Below are 18,349 nucleotides of genomic sequence, written 5' to 3'. Positions count from 1 at the left end.
GCGAGTAGGTAGGTCCTGAGATCGGCGAGTAGGTAGGTCCTGAGGTCGGCGAGTAGGTAGGTCCAGAGGTCGGCGAGTAGGTAGGCCCTGAGGTCAGCGAGTCAGTAGGCCCTGAGGTCGGCGAGTAGGAAGGTACTGAGGTCGACGAGTACGTAGGTCCTGAGGTCAGCGAGTAGGTAGGTCCTGAGGTCGGCGAGTAGGTAGGTCCTGAGGTCAGCGAGTAGGTAGGACCTGAGGTCGGCGAGTAGGTAGGTCCTGAGGTCAGCGAGCAGGTCAGTCCTGAGGTCGGCGAGTCAGCAGGTCCTGAGGTCGGCGAGTCGGTAGGTCCTGAGATCAGCGAGTAGGTAGCTCCTGAGGTCGGCGAGTAGGTAGGTCCTGAGGTCAGCGAGTAGGTAGGTCCTGAGGTCGGCGAGTCGGTAGGTCCTGAGGTCGGCGAGACAGTAGGTCCTGAGGTCGGCGAGTAGTTAGGTCCTGAGGTCGGTGAGTAGGTAGGTCCTGAGGTCAGCGAGTAGGTAGGTCCTGAGGTCGGCGAGTAGGTAGGTCCTGAGGTCAGCGAGTAGGTAGGTCCTGAGGTCGGCGAGTCGGTAGGTCCTGAGGTCGGCGAGTAGGTAGGTCCTGAGGTCGGCGAGTCGGTAGCTCCTGAGGTCGGCGAGTAGGTAGGTCCTGAGGTCGACGATTCGGTAGATCCTGAGGTCAGCGAGTAGGTAGGTCCTGAGGTCGGCGAGTAGGTAGGTCCTGAGATCGACGATTCGGTCGGTCCTGAGGTCGGCGAGTAGGTAGGTCCTGAGGTCAGCGAGTAGGTAGGTCCTGAGGTCGGCGAGTCAGCAGGTCCTGAGGTCGGCGAGTAGGTAGGTCCTGAGGTCAGCGAGTAGGTAGCTCCTGAGGTCAGCGAGTAGGTAGGTCCTAAGGTCGGCGAGTAGGTAGGTCCTGAGATCAGCGAGTAGGTAGGTCCTGAGGTCGGCGAGTAGGTAGGTCCTGAGGTCAGCGAGTAGGTAGCTCCTGAGGTCGGCGAGTAAGTAGGTCCTGAGATCAGCGAGTAGGTAGGTCCTGAGGTCGGCGAGTAGGTAGGTCCTGAGGTCAGCGAGTAGGTAGGTCCTGAGGTCAGCGAGTCGGTAGGTCCTGAGGTCGGCGAGTAGGTAGGTCCTGAGGTCGGCGAGTAGGTAGGTCCTGAGGTCAGCGAGTAGGTAGGTCCTGATGTCGGCGAGTAGGTAGGTCCTGAGGTCGGCGAGTAGGTAGGTCCTGAGGTCAGCGAGTAGGTAGGTCCTGAGGTCGGCGAGTCGGTAGGTCCTGAGGTTGGCGAGTCAGTAGGTCCTGAGGTCGACGATTCGGTAGGTCCTGAGGTCGGCGAGTAGATAGGTCCTGAGGTCGGCGAGTAGGTAGGTCCTGAGGTCAGCGAGTAGGTAGGTCCTGAGGTCAGCGAGTAGGTAGATCCTGAGATCAGCGAGTAGGTAGGTCCTGAGGTCAGCGAGTAGGTAGGTCCTGAGGTCAGCGAGTAGGTAGGTCCTGAGGTCGGCGAGTAGGTAGGTCCTGAGGTCGGCGAGTAGGTAGGCCCTGAGGTCAGCGAGTCAGTTGGCCCTGAGGTCGGCGAGTAGGTAGGTCCTGAGGTCGACGAGTAGGTAGGTCCTGAGGTCGGCGAGTAGGTAGGTCCTGAGGTCGGCGAGTAGGTAGGTCCTGAGGTCGGCGAGTAGGTAGGTCCTGAGGTCGGCGAGTAGGTAGGTCCTGAGGTCGGCGAGTAGCTAGGTCCTGAGGTCAGCGAGTAGGTAGGTCCTGAGATCAGCAAGTAGGTAGGTCCTGAGGTCGGCGAGTAGGTAGGTCCTGAGGTCGGCGAGTCGGTAGGTCCTGAGGTTGGCGAGTAGGTTGGTCCTGAGGTCGGCGATTCGGTAGGTCCTGAGGTCGGCGAGTAGGTAGGTCCTGAGGTCAGCGAGTAGGTAGGTCCTGAGGTCAGCGAGTAGGTAGGTCCTGAGGTCGGCGAGTAGGTAGATCCTGAGTTCTGCGAGTAGGTAGGTCCTGAGGTCGGCGAGTAGGTAGGTCCTGAGGTCGGCGAGTAGGTAGGTCCTGAGGTCAGCGAGTAGGTAGGTCCTGAGGTCGACGATTCGGTAGATCCTGAGGTCAGCGAGTAGGTAGGTCCTGAGGTCGGCGAGTCGGTAGGTCCTGAGGTCGGCGAGTAGGTAGGTCCTGAGGTCGACGATTCGGTCGGTCCTGAGGTCGGCGAGTAGGTAGGTCCTGCGGTCGGCGAGTAGGTAGGTCCTGAGGTCGGCGAGTAGGTAGGTCCTGAGGTCGACGAGTAGGTAGGTCCTGAGGTCGGCGAGTAGGTAGGTCCTGAGGTCAGCGAGTAGGTAGTTCCTGAGGTCGACGATTCGGTAGGTCCTGAGGTCAGCAAGTAGGTAGGTGCTGAGGTCAGCGAGTAGGTAGGTCCTGAGGTCAGCGAGTCGGTAGGTCCTGAGGTCAGCGAGTAGGTAGGTCCTGAGGTCGGCGAGTAGGTAGGTCCTGAGGTCAGCGAGTAGGTAGGTCCTGAGGTCGGCGAGTAGGTAGGTCCTGAGGTCAGCGAGTAGGTAGGTCCTGAGGTCGGCGAGTCAGCAGGTCCTGAGGTCGGCGAGTAGGTAGGTCCTGAGGTCAGCGAGTAGGTAGGTCCTGAGGTCAGCGAGTAGGTAGCTCCTGAGGTCAGCGAGTAGGTAGGTCCTAAGGTCGGCGAGTAGGTAGGTCCTGAGATCAGCGAGTAGGTAGGTCCTGAGGTCGGCGAGTAGGTAGGTCCTGAGGTAAGCGAGTAGGTAGGTCCTGAGGTCGGCGAGTCGGTAGGTCCTGAGGTCGGCGAGTCAGTAGGTCCTGAGGTCGGCGAGTAGTTAGGTCCTGAGGTCGGTGAGTAGGTAGGTCCTGAGGTCAGCGAGTAGGTAGGTCCTGAAGTCGGCGAGTAGGTAGGTCCTGAGGTCAGCGAGTAGGTAGGTCCTGAGGTCGGCGAGTCAGTAGGTCCTGAGGTCGGCGAGTAGGTAGGTCCTGAGGTCAGCGAGTAGGTAGCTCCTGAGGTCAGCGAGTAGGTAGGTCCTGAGGTCAGCGAGTAGGTAGGTCCTGAGGTCGGCGAGTAGGTAGGACCTGAGGTCAGCGAGTAGGTAGGTCCTGAGGTCGGCGAGTCGGTAGGTCCTGAGGTCGGCGAGTCGGTAGGCCCTGAGGTCGGCGAGTAGGTAGGTACTGAGGTCGGCGAGTAGGTAGGTCCTGAGGTCGGTGAGTAGGTAGGTCCTGAGGTCGGCGAGCAGGTAGGTCCTGTGATCGACGAGTAGGTAGGTCCTGAGGTCAGCGAGTAGGTAGGTCCTGAGGTCGGCGAGTAGGTAGGTGCTGAGGTCAGCGAGTAGGTAGGTCCTGAGGTCGGCGAGTCGGTAGGTCCTGAGGTCGGCGAGTAGTTAGGTCCTGAGGTCGATGAGTAGGTAGGTCCTGAGGTCAGCGAGTAGGTAGGTCCTGAGGTCGGCGAGTAGGTAGGTCCTGAGGTCAGCAAGTAGGTAGATCCTGAGGTCGGCGAGTCAGTAGGTCCTGAGGTCGGCGAGTAGGTAGGTCCTGAGGTCAGCGAGTAGGTAGCTCCAGAGGTCAGCGAATAGGTAGGTCCTGAGATCAGCGAGTAGGTAGGTCCTGAGATCGGCGAGTAGGTAGGTCCTGAGGTCGGCGAGTAGGTAGGTCCTGAGGTCGGCGAGTAGGTAGGCCCTGAGGTCAGCGAGTCAGTAGGCCCTGAGGTCGGCGAGTAGGTAGGTACTGAGGTCGACGAGTAGGTAGGTCCTGAGGTCGGCGAGTAGGTAGGTCCTGAGGTCGGCGAGTAGGTAGGTCCTGAGGTCAGTGAATAGGTAGGTCCTGAGGTCGGCGAGTCGGTAGGTCCTGAGTTCGGCGAGTAGGTAGGTCCTGAGGTCGGCGAGTAGGTAGGTCCTGAGGTCGGCGAGTAGGTAGGTCCTGAGGTCGACGATTCGGTAGGTCCTGAGGTCGGCGAGTCAGTAGGTCCTGAGGTCGGCGAGTAGGTAGGTCCTGAAGTCTGCGAGTAGGTAGGCACTGAGGTCGGCGAGTAGGTAGGTCCTGAGGTCAGCGAGTAGGTAGGTCCTGAGGTCGGCGAGTCGGTAGGTCCTGAGGTCGGCAAGTCGGTAGGTCCTGAGGTCGGCGAGTAGGTAGGTCCTGAGGTCGGCGAGTAGGTAGGACCTGAGGTCAGCGAGTAGGTAGGTCCTGAGGTCAGCGAGTAGGTAGGTCCTGAGATCAGCGAGTAGGTAGGTCCTGAGGTCAGCGAGTAGGTAGGTCCTGAGGTCGGCGAGTAGGTAGGTCCTGAGGTCGGCGAGTCGGTAGGTCCTGAGGTCGGCGAGTAGGTAGGCCCTGAGGTCAGCGAGTCAGTAGGCCCTCAGGTCGGCGAGTAGGTAGGTCCTTAGGTCGGCGAGTAGGTAGGTCCTGAGGTCGGCGAGTAGGTAGGTCCTGAGGTCAGCGAGTAGGTAGGTCCTGAGGTCGGCGAGTCGGTAGGTCCTGAGGTCGGCGAGTAGGTAGGTCCTGAGGTCGGCGAGTAGGTAGGACCTGAGGTCAGCGAGTAGGTAGCTCCTGAGGTCAGCGAGTAGGTAGGTCCTGAGATCAGCGAGTAGGTAGGTCCTGAGGTCAGCGAGTAGGTAGGTCCTGAGGTCGGCGAGTAGGTAGGTCCTGAGATCGACGATTCGGTCGGTCCTGAGGTCGGCGAGTAGGTAGGTCCTGAGGTCAGCGAGTAGGTAGGTCCTGAGGTCGGCGAGTCAGCATGTCCTGAGGTCGGCGAGTCAGTAGGTCCTGAGGTCAGCGAGTAGGTAGCTCCTGAGGTCAGCGAGTAGGTAGGTCCTAAGGTCGGCGAGTAGGTAGGTCCTGAGATCAGCGAGTAGGTAGGTCCTGAGGTCGGCGAGTAGGTAGGTCCTGAGGTCAGCGAGTAGGTAGCTCCTGAGGTCGGCGAGTAAGTAGGTCCTGAGATCAGCGAGTAGGTAGGTCCTGAGGTCGGCGAGTAGGTAGGTCCTGAGGTCAGCGAGTAGGTAGGTCCTGAGGTCAGCGAGTCGGTAGGTCCTGAGGTCGGCGAGTAGGTAGGTCCTGAGGTCGGCGAGTAGGTAGGTCCTGAGGTCAGCGAGTAGGTAGGTCCTGATGTCGGCGAGTAGGTAGGTCCTGAGGTCGGCGAGTAGGTAGGTCCTGAGGTCAGCGAGTAGGTAGGTCCTGAGGTCGGCGAGTCGGTAGGTCCTGAGGTCGGCGAGTCAGTAGGTCCTGAGGTCGACGATTCGGTAGGTCCTGAGGTCGGCGAGTAGGTAGGTCCTGAGGTCGGCGAGTAGGTAGGTCCTGAGGTCAGCGAGTAGGTAGGTCCTGAGGTCAGCGAGTAGGTAGATCCTGAGATCAGCGAGTAGGTAGGTCCTGAGGTCAGCGAGTAGGTAGGTCCTGAGGTCAGCGAGTAGGTAGGTCCTGAGGTCGGCGAGTAGGTAGGTCCTGAGGTCGGCGAGTAGGTAGGCCCTGAGGTCAGCGAGTCAGTTGGCCCTGAGGTCGGCGAGTAGGTAGGTCCTGAGGTCGACGAGTAGGTAGGTCCTGAGGTCGGCGAGTAGGTAGGTCCTGAGGTCGGCGAGTAGGTAGGTCCTGAGGTCGGCGAGTAGGTAGGTCCTGAGGTCGGCGAGTAGGTAGGTCCTGAGGTCGGCGAGTAGCTAGGTCCTGAGGTCAGCGAGTAGGTAGGTCCTGAGATCAGCAAGTAGGTAGGTCCTGAGGTCGGCGAGTAGGTAGGTCCTGAGGTCGGCGAGTCGGTAGGTCCTGAGGTTGGCGAGTAGGTTGGTCCTGAGGTCGGCGATTCGGTAGGTCCTGAGGTCGGCGAGTAGGTAGGTCCTGAGGTCAGCGAGTAGGTAGGTCCTGAGGTCAGCGAGTAGGTAGGTCCTGAGGTCGGCGAGTGGGTAGATCCTGAGTTCTGCGAGTAGGTAGGTCCTGAGGTCGGCGAGTAGGTAGGTCCTGAGGTCGGCGAGTAGGTAGGTCCTGAGGTCAGCGAGTAGGTAGGTCCTGAGGTCGACGATTCGGTAGATCCTGAGGTCAGCGAGTAGGTAGGTCCTGAGGTCGGCGAGTCGGTAGGTCCTGAGGTCGGCGAGTAGGTAGGTCCTGAGGTCGACGATTCGGTCGGTCCTGAGGTCGGCGAGTAGGTAGGTCCTGCGGTCGGCGAGTAGGTAGGTCCTGAGGTCGGCGAGTAGGTAGGTCCTGAGGTCGACGAGTAGGTAGGTCCTGAGGTCGGCGAGTAGGTAGGTCCTGAGGTCAGCGAGTAGGTAGTTCCTGAGGTCGACGATTCGGTAGGTCCTGAGGTCAGCAAGTAGGTAGGTGCTGAGGTCAGCGAGTAGGTAGGTCCTGAGGTCAGCGAGTCGGTAGGTCCTGAGGTCAGCGAGTAGGTAGGTCCTGAGGTCAGCGAGTAGGTAGGTCCTGAGGTCAGCGAGTAGGTAGGTCCTGAGGTCGGCGAGTAGGTAGGTCCTGAGGTCAGCGAGTAGGTAGGTCCTGAGGTCGGCGAGTCAGCAGGTCCTGAGGTCGGCGAGTAGGTAGGTCCTGAGGTCAGCGAGTAGGTAGGTCCTGAGGTCAGCGAGTAGGTAGCTCCTGAGGTCAGCGAGTAGGTAGGTCCTAAGGTCGGCGAGTAGGTAGGTCCTGAGATCAGCGAGTAGGTAGGTCCTGAGGTCGGCGAGTAGGTAGGTCCTGAGGTAAGCGAGTAGGTAGGTCCTGAGGTCGGCGAGTCGGTAGGTCCTGAGGTCGGCGAGTCAGTAGGTCCTGAGGTCGGCGAGTAGTTAGGTCCTGAGGTCGGTGAGTAGGTAGGTCCTGAGGTCAGCGAGTAGGTAGGTCCTGAAGTCGGCGAGTAGGTAGGTCCTGAGGTCAGCGAGTAGGTAGGTCCTGAGGTCGGCGAGTCAGTAGGTCCTGAGGTCGGCGAGTAGGTAGGTCCTGAGGTCAGCGAGTAGGTAGCTCCTGAGGTCAGCGAGTAGGTAGGTCCTGAGGTCAGCGAGTAGGTAGGTCCTGAGGTCGGCGAGTAGGTAGGACCTGAGGTCAGCGAGTAGGTAGGTCCTGAGGTCGGCGAGTCGGTAGGTCCTGAGGTCGGCGAGTCGGTAGGCCCTGAGGTCGGCGAGTAGGTAGGTACTGAGGTCGGCGAGTAGGTAGGTCCTGAGGTCGGTGAGTAGGTAGGTCCTGAGGTCGGCGAGCAGGTAGGTCCTGTGATCGACGAGTAGGTAGGTCCTGAGGTCAGCGAGTAGGTAGGTCCTGAGGTCGGCGAGTAGGTAGGTGCTGAGGTCAGCGAGTAGGTAGGTCCTGAGGTCGGCGAGTCGGTAGGTCCTGAGGTCGGCGAGTAGTTAGGTCCTGAGGTCGATGAGTAGGTAGGTCCTGAGGTCAGCGAGTAGGTAGGTCCTGAGGTCGGCGTGTAGGTAGGTCCTGAGGTCAGCAAGTAGGTAGATCCTGAGGTCGGCGAGTCAGTAGGTCCTGAGGTCGGCGAGTAGGTAGGTCCTGAGGTCAGCGAGTAGGTAGCTCCAGAGGTCAGCGAATAGGTAGGTCCTGAGATCAGCGAGTAGGTAGGTCCTGAGATCGGCGAGTAGGTAGGTCCTGAGGTCGGCGAGTAGGTAGGTCCTGAGGTCGGCGAGTAGGTAGGCCCTGAGGTCAGCGAGTCAGTAGGCCCTGAGGTCGGCGAGTAGGTAGGTACTGAGGTCGACGAGTAGGTAGGTCCTGAGGTCGGCGAGTAGGTAGGTCCTGAGGTCGGCGAGTAGGTAGGTCCTGAGGTCAGCGAATAGGTAGGTCCTGAGGTCGGCGAGTCGGTAGGTCCTGAGTTCGGCGAGTAGGTAGGTACTGAGGTCGGCGAGTAGGTAGGTCCTGAGGTCGGCGAGTAGGTAGGTCCTGAGGTCGACGATTCGGTAGGTCCTGAGGTCGGCGAGTCAGTAGGTCCTGAGGTCGGCGAGTAGGTAGGTCCTGAAGTCAGCGAGTAGGTAGGCACTGAGGTCGGCGAGTAGGTAGGTCCTGAGGTCAGCGAGTAGGTAGGTCCTGAGGTCGGCGAGTCGGTAGGTCCTGAGGTCGGCAAGTCGGTAGGTCCTGAGGTCGGCGAGTAGGTAGGTCCTGAGGTCGGCGAGTAGGTAGGACCTGAGGTCAGCGAGTAGGTAGGTCCTGAGGTCAGCGAGTAGGTAGGTCCTGAGATCAGCGAGTAGGTAGGTCCTGAGGTCAGCGAGTAGGTAGGTCCTGAGGTCGGCGAGTAGGTAGGTCCTGAGGTCGGCGAGTAGGTAGGTCCTGAGGTCGGCGAGTAGGTAGGCCCTGAGGTCAGCGAGTCAGTAGGCCCTCAGGTCGGCGAGTAGGTAGGTCCTTAGGTCGGCGAGTAGGTAGGTCCTGAGGTCGGCGAGTAGGTAGGTCCTGAGGTCAGCGAGTAGGTAGGTCCTGAGGTCGGCGAGTCGGTAGGTCCTGAGGTCGGCGAGTAGGTAGGTCCTGAGGTCGGCGAGTAGGTAGGACCTGAGGTCAGCGAGTAGGTAGGTCCTGAGGTCAGCGAGTAGGTAGGTCCTGAGATCAGCGAGTAGGTAGGTCCTGAGGTCAGCGAGTAGGTAGGTCCTGAGGTCGGCGAGTAGGTAGGTCCTGAGGTCGGCGAGTAGGTAGGTCCTGAGGTCGGCGAGTAGGTAGGCCCTGAGGTCAGCGAGTAGGTAGGTCCTGAGGTCGGCGAGTAGGTAGGTCCTGAGGTCGACGATTCGGTCGGTCCTGAGGTCGGCGAGTAGGTAGGTCCTGAGGTCAGCGAGTAGGTAGGTCCTGAGGTCGACGATTCGGTAGGTCCTGAGGTCAGCAAGTAGGTAGGTGCTGAGGTCAGCGAGTAGGTAGGTCCTGAGGTCAGCGAGTCGGTAGGTCCTGAGGTCGGCGAGTAGGTAGGTCCTGAGGTCGGCGAGTAGGTAGGTCCTGAGGTCAGCGAGTAGGTAGGTCCTGAGGTCGGCGAGTAGGTAGGTCCTGAGGTCAGCGAGTAGGTAGGTCCTGAGGTCGGCGAGTCAGCAGGTCCTGAGGTCGGCGAGTAGGTAGGTCCTGAGGTCAGCGAGTAGGTAGCTCCTGAGGTCAGCGAGTAGGTAGGTCCTAAGGTCGGCGAGTAGGTAGGTCCTGAGATCAGCGAGTAGGTAGGTCCTGAGGTCGGCGAGTAGGTAGGTCCTGAGGTCAGCGAGTAGGTAGGTCCTGAGTTCGGCGAGTAGGTTGGTCCTGAGGTCGGCGAGTAGGTAGGTCCTGAGGTCGGCGAGTAGGTAGGTCCTGAGGTCGGCGAGTAGGTAGGTCCTGAGGTCGGCGAGTAGGTAGGTCCTGAGGTCGGCGAGTAGGTAGGTCCTGAGGTCGGCGAGTCGGTAGGTCCTGAGGTCGGCGAGTAGGTAGGTCCTGAGGTCGGCGAGTAGGTAGGTCCTGAGGTCAGCGAGTAGGTAGGTCCTGAGGTCGGCGAGTCGGTAGGTCCTGAGGTCGGCGAGTCAGTAGGTCCTGAGGTCGGCGAGTAGTTAGGTCCTGAGGTCAGCGAGTAGGTAGGTCCTGAGTTCAGCGAGTAGGTAGGTCCTGAGGTCGGCGAGTAGGTAGGTCCTGAGGTCAGCGAGTAGGTAGGTCCTGAGGTCGGCGAGTAGGTAGGTCCTGAGGTCGGTGAGTAGGTAGGTCCTGAGGTCAGCGAGTAGGTAGGTCCTGAGGTCGGCGAGTAGGTAGGTCCTGAGGTCAGCGAGTAGGTAGGTCCTGAGGTCAGCGAGTAGGTAGGTCCTGAGGTCGGCGAGTAGGTAGGTCCTGAGGTCAGCGAGTAGGTAGGTCCTGAGGTCGGCGAGTCGGTAGGTCCTGAGGTCGGCGAGTCGGTAGACCCTGAGGTCGGCGAGTAGGTAGGTACTGAGGTCGGCGAGTAGGTAGGTCCTGAGGTCGGTGAGTAGGTAGGTCCTGAGGTCGGCGAGTAGGTAGGTCCTGTGATCGACGAGTAGGTAGGTCCTGAGGTCAGCGAGTAGGTAGGTCCTGAGGTCGGCGAGTCGGTAGGTCCTGAGGTCGGCGAGTAGGTAGGTCCTGAGGTCAGCGAGTCAGCAGGTCCTGAGGCCGGCGAGTAGGTAGGTCCTGAGGTCAGCGAGTAGGTAGCTCCTGAGGTCAGCGAGTAGGTAGGTCCTGAGGTCGGCGAGTAGGTAGGTCCTGAGGTCAGCGAGTCGGTAGGTCCTGAGGTCGGCGAGTCGGTAGGTCCTGAGTTCGGCGAGTCAGTAGGTCCTGAGGTCGGCGAGTAGTTAGGTCCTGAGGTCGGTGAGTAGGTAGGTCCTGAGGTCAGCGAGTAGGTAGGTCCTGAGGTCGGCGAGTAGGTAGGTCCTGAGGTCAGCGAGTAGGTAGGTCCTGAGGTCGGCGAGTCAGTAGGTCCTGAGGTCGGCGATTCGGTAGGTCCTGAGGTCGGCGAGTAGGTAGGTCCTGAGGTCAGCGAGTAGGTAGGTCCTGAGGTCAGCGAGTAGGTAGGTCCTGAGGTCGGCGAGTAGGTAGATCCTGAGGTCGGCGAGTAGGTAGGTCCTGAGGTCGGCGAGTAGGTAGGTCCTGAGGTCGGCGAGTAGGTAGGTCCTGAGGTCAGCGAGTAGGTAGGTCCTGAGGTCGACGATTCGGTAGATCCTGAGGTCAGCGAGTAGGTAGGTCCTGAGGTCGGCGAGTCGGTAGGTCCTGAGGTCGGCGAGTAGGTAGGTCCTGAGGTCGACGATTCGGTCGGTCCTGAGGTCGGCGAGTAGGTAGGTCCTGAGGTCGGCGAGTAGGTAGGTCCTGAGGTCGGCGAGTAGGTAGGTCCTGAGGTCGACGAGTAGGTAGGTCCTGAGGTCAGCGAGTAGGTAGCTCCTGAGGTCAGCGAGTAGGTAGGTCCTAAGGTCGGCGAGTAGGTAGGTCCTGAGATCAGCGAGTAGGTAGGTCCTGAGGTCAGCGAGTAGGTAGTTCCTGAGGTCGACGATTCGGTAGGTCCTGAGGTCAGCAAGTAGGTAGGTGCTGAGGTCAGCGAGTAGGTAGGTCCTGAGGTCAGCGAGTCGGTAGGTCCTGAGGTCAGCGAGTAGGTAGGTCCTGAGGTCGGCGAGTAGGTAGGTCCTGAGGTCAGCGAGTAGGTAGGTCCTGAGGTCGGCGAGTAGGTAGGTCCTGAGGTCAGCGAGTAGGTAGGTCCTGAGGTCGGCGAGTCAGCAGGTCCTGAGGTCGGCGAGTAGGTAGGTCCTGAGGTCAGCGAGTAGGTAGGTACTGAGGTCAGCGAGTAGGTAGCTCCTGAGGTCAGCGAGTAGGTAGGTCCTAAGGTCGGCGAGTAGGTAGGTCCTGAGATCAGCGAGTAGGTAGGTCCTGAGGTCGGCGAGTAGGTAGGTCCTGAGGTCAGCGAGTAGGTAGGTCCTGAGGTCGGCGAGTCGGTAGGTCCTGAGGTCGGCGAGTCAGTAGGTCCTGAGGTCGGCGAGTAGTTAGGTCCTGAGGTCGGTGAGTAGGTAGGTCCTGAGGTCAGCGAGTAGGTAGGTCCTGAGGTCGGCGAGTAGGTAGGTCCTGAGGTCAGCGAGTAGGTAGGTCCTGAGGTCGGCGAGTCAGTAGGTCCTGAGGTCGGCGAGTAGGTAGGTCCTGAGGTCAGCGAGTAGGTAGCTCCTGAGGTCAGCGAGTAGGTAGGTCCTGAGGTCAGCGAGTAGGTAGGTCCTGAGGTCGGCGAGTAGGTAGGACCTGAGGTCAACGAGTAGGTAGGTCCTGAGGTCGGCGAGTCGGTAGGTCCTGAGGTCGGCGAGTCGGTAGGCCCTGAGGTCGGCGAGTAGGTAGGTACTGAGGTCGGCGAGTAGGTAGGTCCTGAGGTCGGTGAGTAGGTAGGTCCTGAGGTCGGCGAGTAGGTAGGTCCTGTGATCGACGAGTAGGTAGGTCCTGAGGTCAGCGAGTAGGTAGGTCCTGAGGTCGGCGAGTAGGTAGGTGCTGAGGTCAGCGAGTAGGTAGGTCCTGAGGTCGGCGAGTAGGTAGGTCCTGAGGTCGGCGAGTAGTTAGGTCCTGAGGTCGATGAGTAGGTAGGTCCTGAGGTCAGCGAGTAGGTAGGTCCTGAGGTCGGCGAGTAGGTAGGTCCTGAGGTCAGCGAGTAGGTAGATCCTGAGGTCGGCGAGTCAGTAGGTCCTGAGGTCGGCGAGTAGGTAGGTCCTGAGGTCAGCGAGTAGGTAGCTCCAGAGGTCAGCGAGTAGGTAGGTCCTGAGATCAGCGAGTAGGTAGGTCCTGAGATCGGCGAGTAGGTAGGTCCTGAGGTCGGCGAGTACGTAGGTCCTGAGGTCGGCGAGTAGGTAGGCCCTGAGGTCAGCGAGTCAGTAGGCCCTGAGGTCGGCGAGTAGGTAGGTACTGAGGTCGACGAGTAGGTAGGTCCTGAGGTCGGCGAGTAGGTAGGTCCTGAGGTCGGCGAGTAGGTAGGTCCTGAGGTCAGCGAATAGGTAGGTCCTGAGGTCGGCGAGTCGGTAGGTCCTGAGTTCGGCGAGTAGGTAGGTCCTGAGGTCGGCGAGTAGGTAGGTCCTGAGGTCGGCGAGTAGGTAGGTCCTGAGGTCGACGATTCGGTAGGTCCTGAGGTCGGCGAGTCAGTAGGTCCTGAGGTCGGCGAGTAGGTAGGTCCTGAAGTCAGCGAGTAGGTAGGCACTGAGGTCGGCGAGTAGGTAGGTCCTGAGGTCAGCGAGTAGGTAGGTCCTGAGGTCGGCGAGTCGGTAGGTCCTGAGGTCGGCAAGTCGGTAGGTCCTGAGGTCGGCGAGTAGGTAGGTCCTGAGGTCGGCGAGTAGGTAGGACCTGAGGTCAGCGAGTAGGTAGGTCCTGAGGTCAGCGAGTAGGTAGGTCCTGAGATCAGCGAGTAGGTAGGTCCTGAGGTCAGCGAGTAGGTAGGTCCTGAGGTCGGCGAGTAGGTAGGTCCTGAGGTCGGCGAGTAGGTAGGTCCTGAGGTCGGCGAGTAGGTAGGCCCTGAGGTCAGCGAGTCAGTAGGCCCTCAGTTCGGCGAGTAGGTAGGTCCTTAGTTCGGCGAGTAGGTAGGTCCTGAGGTCGGCGAGTAGGTAGGTCCTGAGGTCAGCGAGTAGGTAGGTCCTGAGGTCGGCGAGTCGGTAGGTCCTGAGGTCGGCGAGTAGGTAGGTCCTGAGGTCGGCGAGTCGGTAGCTCCTGAGGTCGGCGAGTAGGTAGGTCCTGAGGTCGACGATTCGGTAGATCCTGAGGTCAGCGAGTAGGTAGGTCCTGAGGTCGGCGAGTAGGTAGGTCCTGAGGTCGACGATTAGGTCGGTCCTGAGGTCGGCGAGTAGGTAGGTCCTGAGGTCAGCGAGTAGGTAGGTCCTGAGGTCGACGATTCGGTAGGTCCTGAGGTCAGCAAGTAGGTAGGTGCTGAGGTCAGCGAGTAGGTAGGTCCTGAGGTCAGCGAGTCGGTACGTCCTGAGGTCGGCGAGTAGGTAGGTCCTGAGGTCGGCGAGTAGGTAGGTCCTGAGGTCAGCGAGTAGGTAGGTCCTGAGGTCGGCGAGTAGGTAGGTCCTGAGGTCAGCGAGTAGGTAGGTCCTGAGGTCGGCGAGTCAGCAGGTCCTGAGGTCGGCGAGTAGGTAGGTCCTGAGGTCAGCGAATAGGTAGCTCCTGAGGTCAGCGAGTAGGTAGGTCCTAACGTCGGCGAGTAGGTAGGTCCTGAGATCAGCGAGTAGGTAGGTCCTGAGGTCGGCGAGTAGGTAGGTCCTGAGGTCAGCGAGTAGGTAGGTCCTGAGGTCGGCGAGTAGGTAGGTCCTGAGGTCGGCGAGTAGGTAGGTCCTGAGGTCGGCGAGTAGGTAGGTCCTGAGGTCGGCGAGTAGGTAGGTCCTGAGGTCGGCGAGTAGGTAGGTCCTGAGGTCAGCGAGTCGGTAGGTCCTGAGGTCGGCGAGTAGGTAGGTCCTGAGGTCGGCGAGTAGGTAGGTCCTGAGGTCAGCGAGTAGGTAGGTCCTGAGGTCGGCGAGTCGGTAGGTCCTGAGGTCGGCGAGTCAGTAGATCCTGAGGTCGGCGAGTAGTTAGGTCCTGAGGTCAGCGAGTAGGTAGGTCCTGAGGTCAGCGAGTAGGTAGGTCCTGAGGTCGGAGAGTAGGTTGGTCCTGAGGTCAGCGAGTAGGTAGGTCCTGAGGTCGGCGAGTAGGTAGGTCCTGAGGTCGGTGAGTAGGTAGGTCCTGAGGTCAGCGAGTAGGTAGGTCCTGAGGTCGGCGAGTAGGTAGGTCCTGAGGACAGCGAGTAGGTAGGTCCTGAGGTCAGCGAGTAGGTAGGTCCTGAGGTCGGCGAGTAGGTAGGTCCTGAGGTCAGCGAGTAGGTAGGTCCTGAGGTCGGCGAGTCGGTAGGTCCTGAGGTCGGCGAGTCGGTAGACCCTGAGGTCGGCGAGTAGGTAGGTACTGAGGTCGGAGAGTAGGTAGGTCCTGAGGTCGGTGAGTAGGTAGGTCCTGAGGTCGGCGAGTAGGTAGGTCCTGTGATCGACGAGTAGGTAGGTCCTGAGGTCAGCGAGTAGGTAGGTCCTGAGGTCGGCGAGTCGGTAGGTCCTGAGGTCGGCGAGTAGGTAGGTCCTGAGGTCAGCGAGTCAGCAGGTCCTGAGGCCGGCGAGTAGGTAGGTCCTGAGGTCAGCGAGTAGGTAGCTCCTGAGGTCAGCGAGTAGGTAGGTCCTGAGGTCGGCGAGTAGGTAGGTCCTGAGGTCAGCGAGTAGGTAGGTCCTGAGGTCGGCGAGTCGGTAGGTCCTGAGTTCGGCGAGTCAGTAGGTCCTGAGGTCGGCGAGTAGTTACGTCCTGAGGTCGGTGAGTAGGTAGGTCCTGAGGTCAGCGAGTAGGTAGGTCCTGAGGTCGGCGAGTAGGTAGGTCCTGAGGTCAGCGAGTAGGTAGGTCCTGAGGTCGGCGAGTCAGTAGGTCCTGAGGTCGGCGAGTAGGTAGGTCCTGAGGTCAGCGAGTAGGTAGCTCCTGAGGTCAGCGAGTAGGTAGGTCCTGAGGTCAGCGAGTAGGTAGGTCCTGAGGTCGGCGAGTAGGTAGGTCCTGAGGTCAGCGAGTAGGTAGGTCCTGAGGTCGGCGAGTAGGTAGGTCCTGAGGTCGGCGAGTCGGTAGGCCCTGAGGTCGGCGAGTAGGTAGGTACTGAGGTCGGCGAGTAGGTAGGTCCTGAGGTCGGTGAGTAGGTAGGTCCTGAGGTCGGCGAGTAGGTAGGTCCTGTGATCGACGAGTCGGTAGGTCCTGAGGTCAGCGAGTAGGTAGGTCCTGAGGTCGGCGATTCGGTAGGTCCTGAGGTCGGCGAGTAGGTAGGTCCTGAGGTCGACGATTCGGTAGGTCCTGAGGTCGGCGAGTAGGTAGGTGCTGAGGTCAGCGAGTAGGTAGGTCCTGAGGTCGGCGAGTCGGTAGGTCCTGAGGTCGGCGAGTAGTTAGGTCCTGAGGTCTATGAGTAGGTAGGTCCTGAGGTCAGCGAGTAGGTAGGTCCTGAGGTCGGCGAGTAGGTAGGTCCTGAGGTCAGCGAGTAGGTAGGTCCTGAGGTCGGCGAGTCAGTAGGTCCTGAGGTCGGCGAGTAGGTAGGTCCTGAGGTCAGCGAGTAGGTAGCTCCAGAGGTCAGCGAGTAGGTAGGTCCTGAGATCAGCGAGTAGGTAGGTCCTGAGATCGGCGAGTAGGTAGGTCCTGAAGTCGGCGAGTAGGTAGGTCCTGAGGTCGGCGAGTAGGTAGGCCCTGAGGTCAGCGAGTCAGTAGGCCCTGAGGTCGGCGAGTAGGTAGGTACTGAGGTCGACGAGTACGTAGGTCCTGAGGTCAGCGAGTAGGTAGGTCCTGAGGTCGGCGAGTAGGTAGGTCCTGAGGTCAGCGAGTAGGTAGGACCTGAGGTCGGCGAGTAGGTAGGTCCTGAGGTCAGCGAGTAGGTAAGTCCTGAGGTCGGCGAGTCAGCAGGTCCTGAGGTCGGCGAGTCGGTAGGTCCTGAGATCAGCGAGTAGGTAGCTCCTGAGGTCGGCGAGTAGGTAGGTCCTGAGGTCAGCGAGTAGGTAGGTCCTGAGGTCGGCGAGTCGGTAGGTCCTGAGGTCGGCGAGTCAGCAGGTCCTGAGGTCGGCGAGTAGTTAGGTCCTGAGGTCTGTGAGTAGGTAGGTCCTGAGGTCAGCGAGTAGGTAGGTCCTGAGGTCGGCGAGTAGGTAGGTCCTGAGGTCAGCGAGTAGGTAGGTCCTGAGGTCGGCGAGTCGGTAGGTCCTGAGGTCGGCGAGTAGGTAGGTCCTGAGGTCGGCGAGTCGGTAGCTCCTGAGGTCGGCGAGTAGGTAGGTCCTGAGGTCGACGATTCGGTAGATCCTGAGGTCAGCGAGTAGGTAGGTCCTGAGGTCGGCGAGTAGGTAGGTCCTGAGGTCGACGATTCGGTCGGTCCTGAGGTCGGCGAGTAGGTAGGTCCTGAGGTCAGCGAGTAGGTAGGTCCTGAGGTCGGCGAGTCAGCAGGTCCTGAGGTCGGCGAGTAGGTAGGTCCTGAGGTCAGCGAGTAGGTAGCTCCTGAGGTCAGCGAGTAGGTAGGTACTAAGGTCGGCGAGTAGGTAGGTCCTGAGATCAGCGAGTAGGTAGGTCCTGAGGTCGGCGAGTAGGTAGGTCCTGAGGTCAGCGAGTAGGTAGGTCCTGAGGTCGGCGAGTAGGTAGGTCCTGAGGTCGGCGAGTAGGTAGGTCCTGAGGACGGCGAGTAGGTAGGTCCTGAGGTCGGCGAGTAGGTAGGTCCTGAGGTCGGCGAGTCGGTAGGTCCTGAGGTCGGCGAGTAGGTAGGTCCTGAGGTCGGCGAGTAGGTAGGTCCTGAGGTCAGCGAGTAGGTAGGTCCTGAGGTCGGCGAGTCGGTAGGTCCTGAGGTCGGCGAGTCAGTAGGTCCTGAGGTCGGCGCGTAGTTAGGTCCTGAGGTCAGCGAGTAGGTAGGTCCTGAGGTCAGCGAGTAGGTAGGTCCTGAGGTCGGCGAGTAGGTAGGTCCTGAGGTCAGCGAGTAGGTAGGTCCTGAGGTCGGCGAGTAGGTAGGTCCTGAGGTCGGTGAGTAGGTAGGTCCTGAGGTCAGCGAGTCGGTAGGTCCTGAGGTCGGCGAGTAGGTAGGTCCTGAGGTCAGCGAGTAGGTAGGTCCTGAGGTCAGCGAGTAGGTAGGTCCTGAGGTCGGCGAGTAGGTAGGTCCTGAGGTCAGCGAGTAGGTAGGTCCTGAGGTCGGCGAGTCGGTAGGTCCTGAGGTCGGCGAGTCGGTAGACCCTGAGGTCGGCGAGTAGGTAGGTACTGAGGTCGGCGAGTAGGTAGGTCCTGAGGTCGGTGAGTAGGTAGGTCCTGAGGTCGGCGAGTAGGTAGGTCCTGTGATCGACGAGTAGGTAGGTCCTGAGGTCAGCGAGTAGGTAGGTCCTGAGGTCGGCGAGTCGGTAGGTCCTGAGGTCGGCGAGTAGGTAGGTCCTGAGGTCAGCGAGTCAGCAGGTCCTGAGGCCGGCGAGTAGGTAGGTCCTGAGGTCAGCGAGTAGGTAGCTCCTGAGGTCAGCGAGTAGGTAGGTCCTGAGGTCGGCGAGTAGGTAGGTCCTGAGGTCAGCGAGTAGGTAGGTCCTGAGGTCGGCGAGTCGGTAGGTCCTGAGTTCGGCGAGTCAGTAGGTCCTGAGGTCGGCGAGTAGTTAGGTCCTGAGGTCGGTGAGTAGGTAGGTCCTGAGGTCAGCGAGTAGGTAGGTCCTGAGGTCGGCGAGTAGGTAGGTCCTGAGGTCAGCGAGTAGTTAGGTCCTGAGGTCGGCGAGTCAGTAGGTCCTGAGGACGGCGAGTAGGTAGGTCCTGAGATCAGCGAGTAGGTAGCTCCTGAGGTCAGCGAGTAGGTAGGTCCTGAGGTCAGCGAGTAGGTAGGTCCTGAGGTCGGCGAGTAGGTAGGTCCTGCGGTCAGCGAGTAGGTAGGTCCTGAGGTCGGCGAGTCGGTAGGTCCTGAGGTCGGCGAGTCGGTAGGCCCTGAGGTCGACGAGTAGGTAGGTACTGAGGTCGGCGAGTAGGTAGGTCCTGAGGTCGGTGAGTAGGTAGGTCCTGAGGTCGGCGAGTAGGTAGGTCCTGTGATCGACGAGTCGGTAGGTCCTGAGGTCAGCGAGTAGGTAGGTCCTGAGGTCGGCGAGTCGGTAGTTCCTGAGGTCGGCGAGTAGGTAGGTCCTGAGGTCGACGATTCGGTAGGTCCTGAGGTCGGCGAGTAGGTAGGTGCTGAGGTCAGCGAGTAGGTAGGTCCTGAGGTCGGCGAGTCGGTAGGTCCTGAGGTCGGCGAGTAGTTAGGTCCTGAGGTCGATGAGTAGGTAGGTCCTGAGGTCAGCGAGTAGGTAGGTTCTGAGGTCGGCGAGTAGGTAGGTCCTGAGGTCAGCGAGTAGGTAGGTCCTGAGGTCGGCGAGTCAGTAGGTCCTGAGGTCGGCGAGTAAGTAGGTCCTGATGTCAGCGAGTAGGTAGCTCCAGAGGTCAGCGAGTAGGTAGGTCCTGAGATCAGCGAGTAGGTAGGTCCTGAGATCGGCGAGTAGGTAGG

Source organism: Pristiophorus japonicus, chromosome 3 (assembly GCF_044704955.1).
Source record: "Pristiophorus japonicus isolate sPriJap1 chromosome 3, sPriJap1.hap1, whole genome shotgun sequence".
Classification (NCBI taxonomy): domain Eukaryota; kingdom Metazoa; phylum Chordata; class Chondrichthyes; family Pristiophoridae; genus Pristiophorus; species Pristiophorus japonicus.
The sequence above is the reverse complement of the archived record's forward strand: the minus strand, read 5'-3'. Positions refer to the sequence as shown.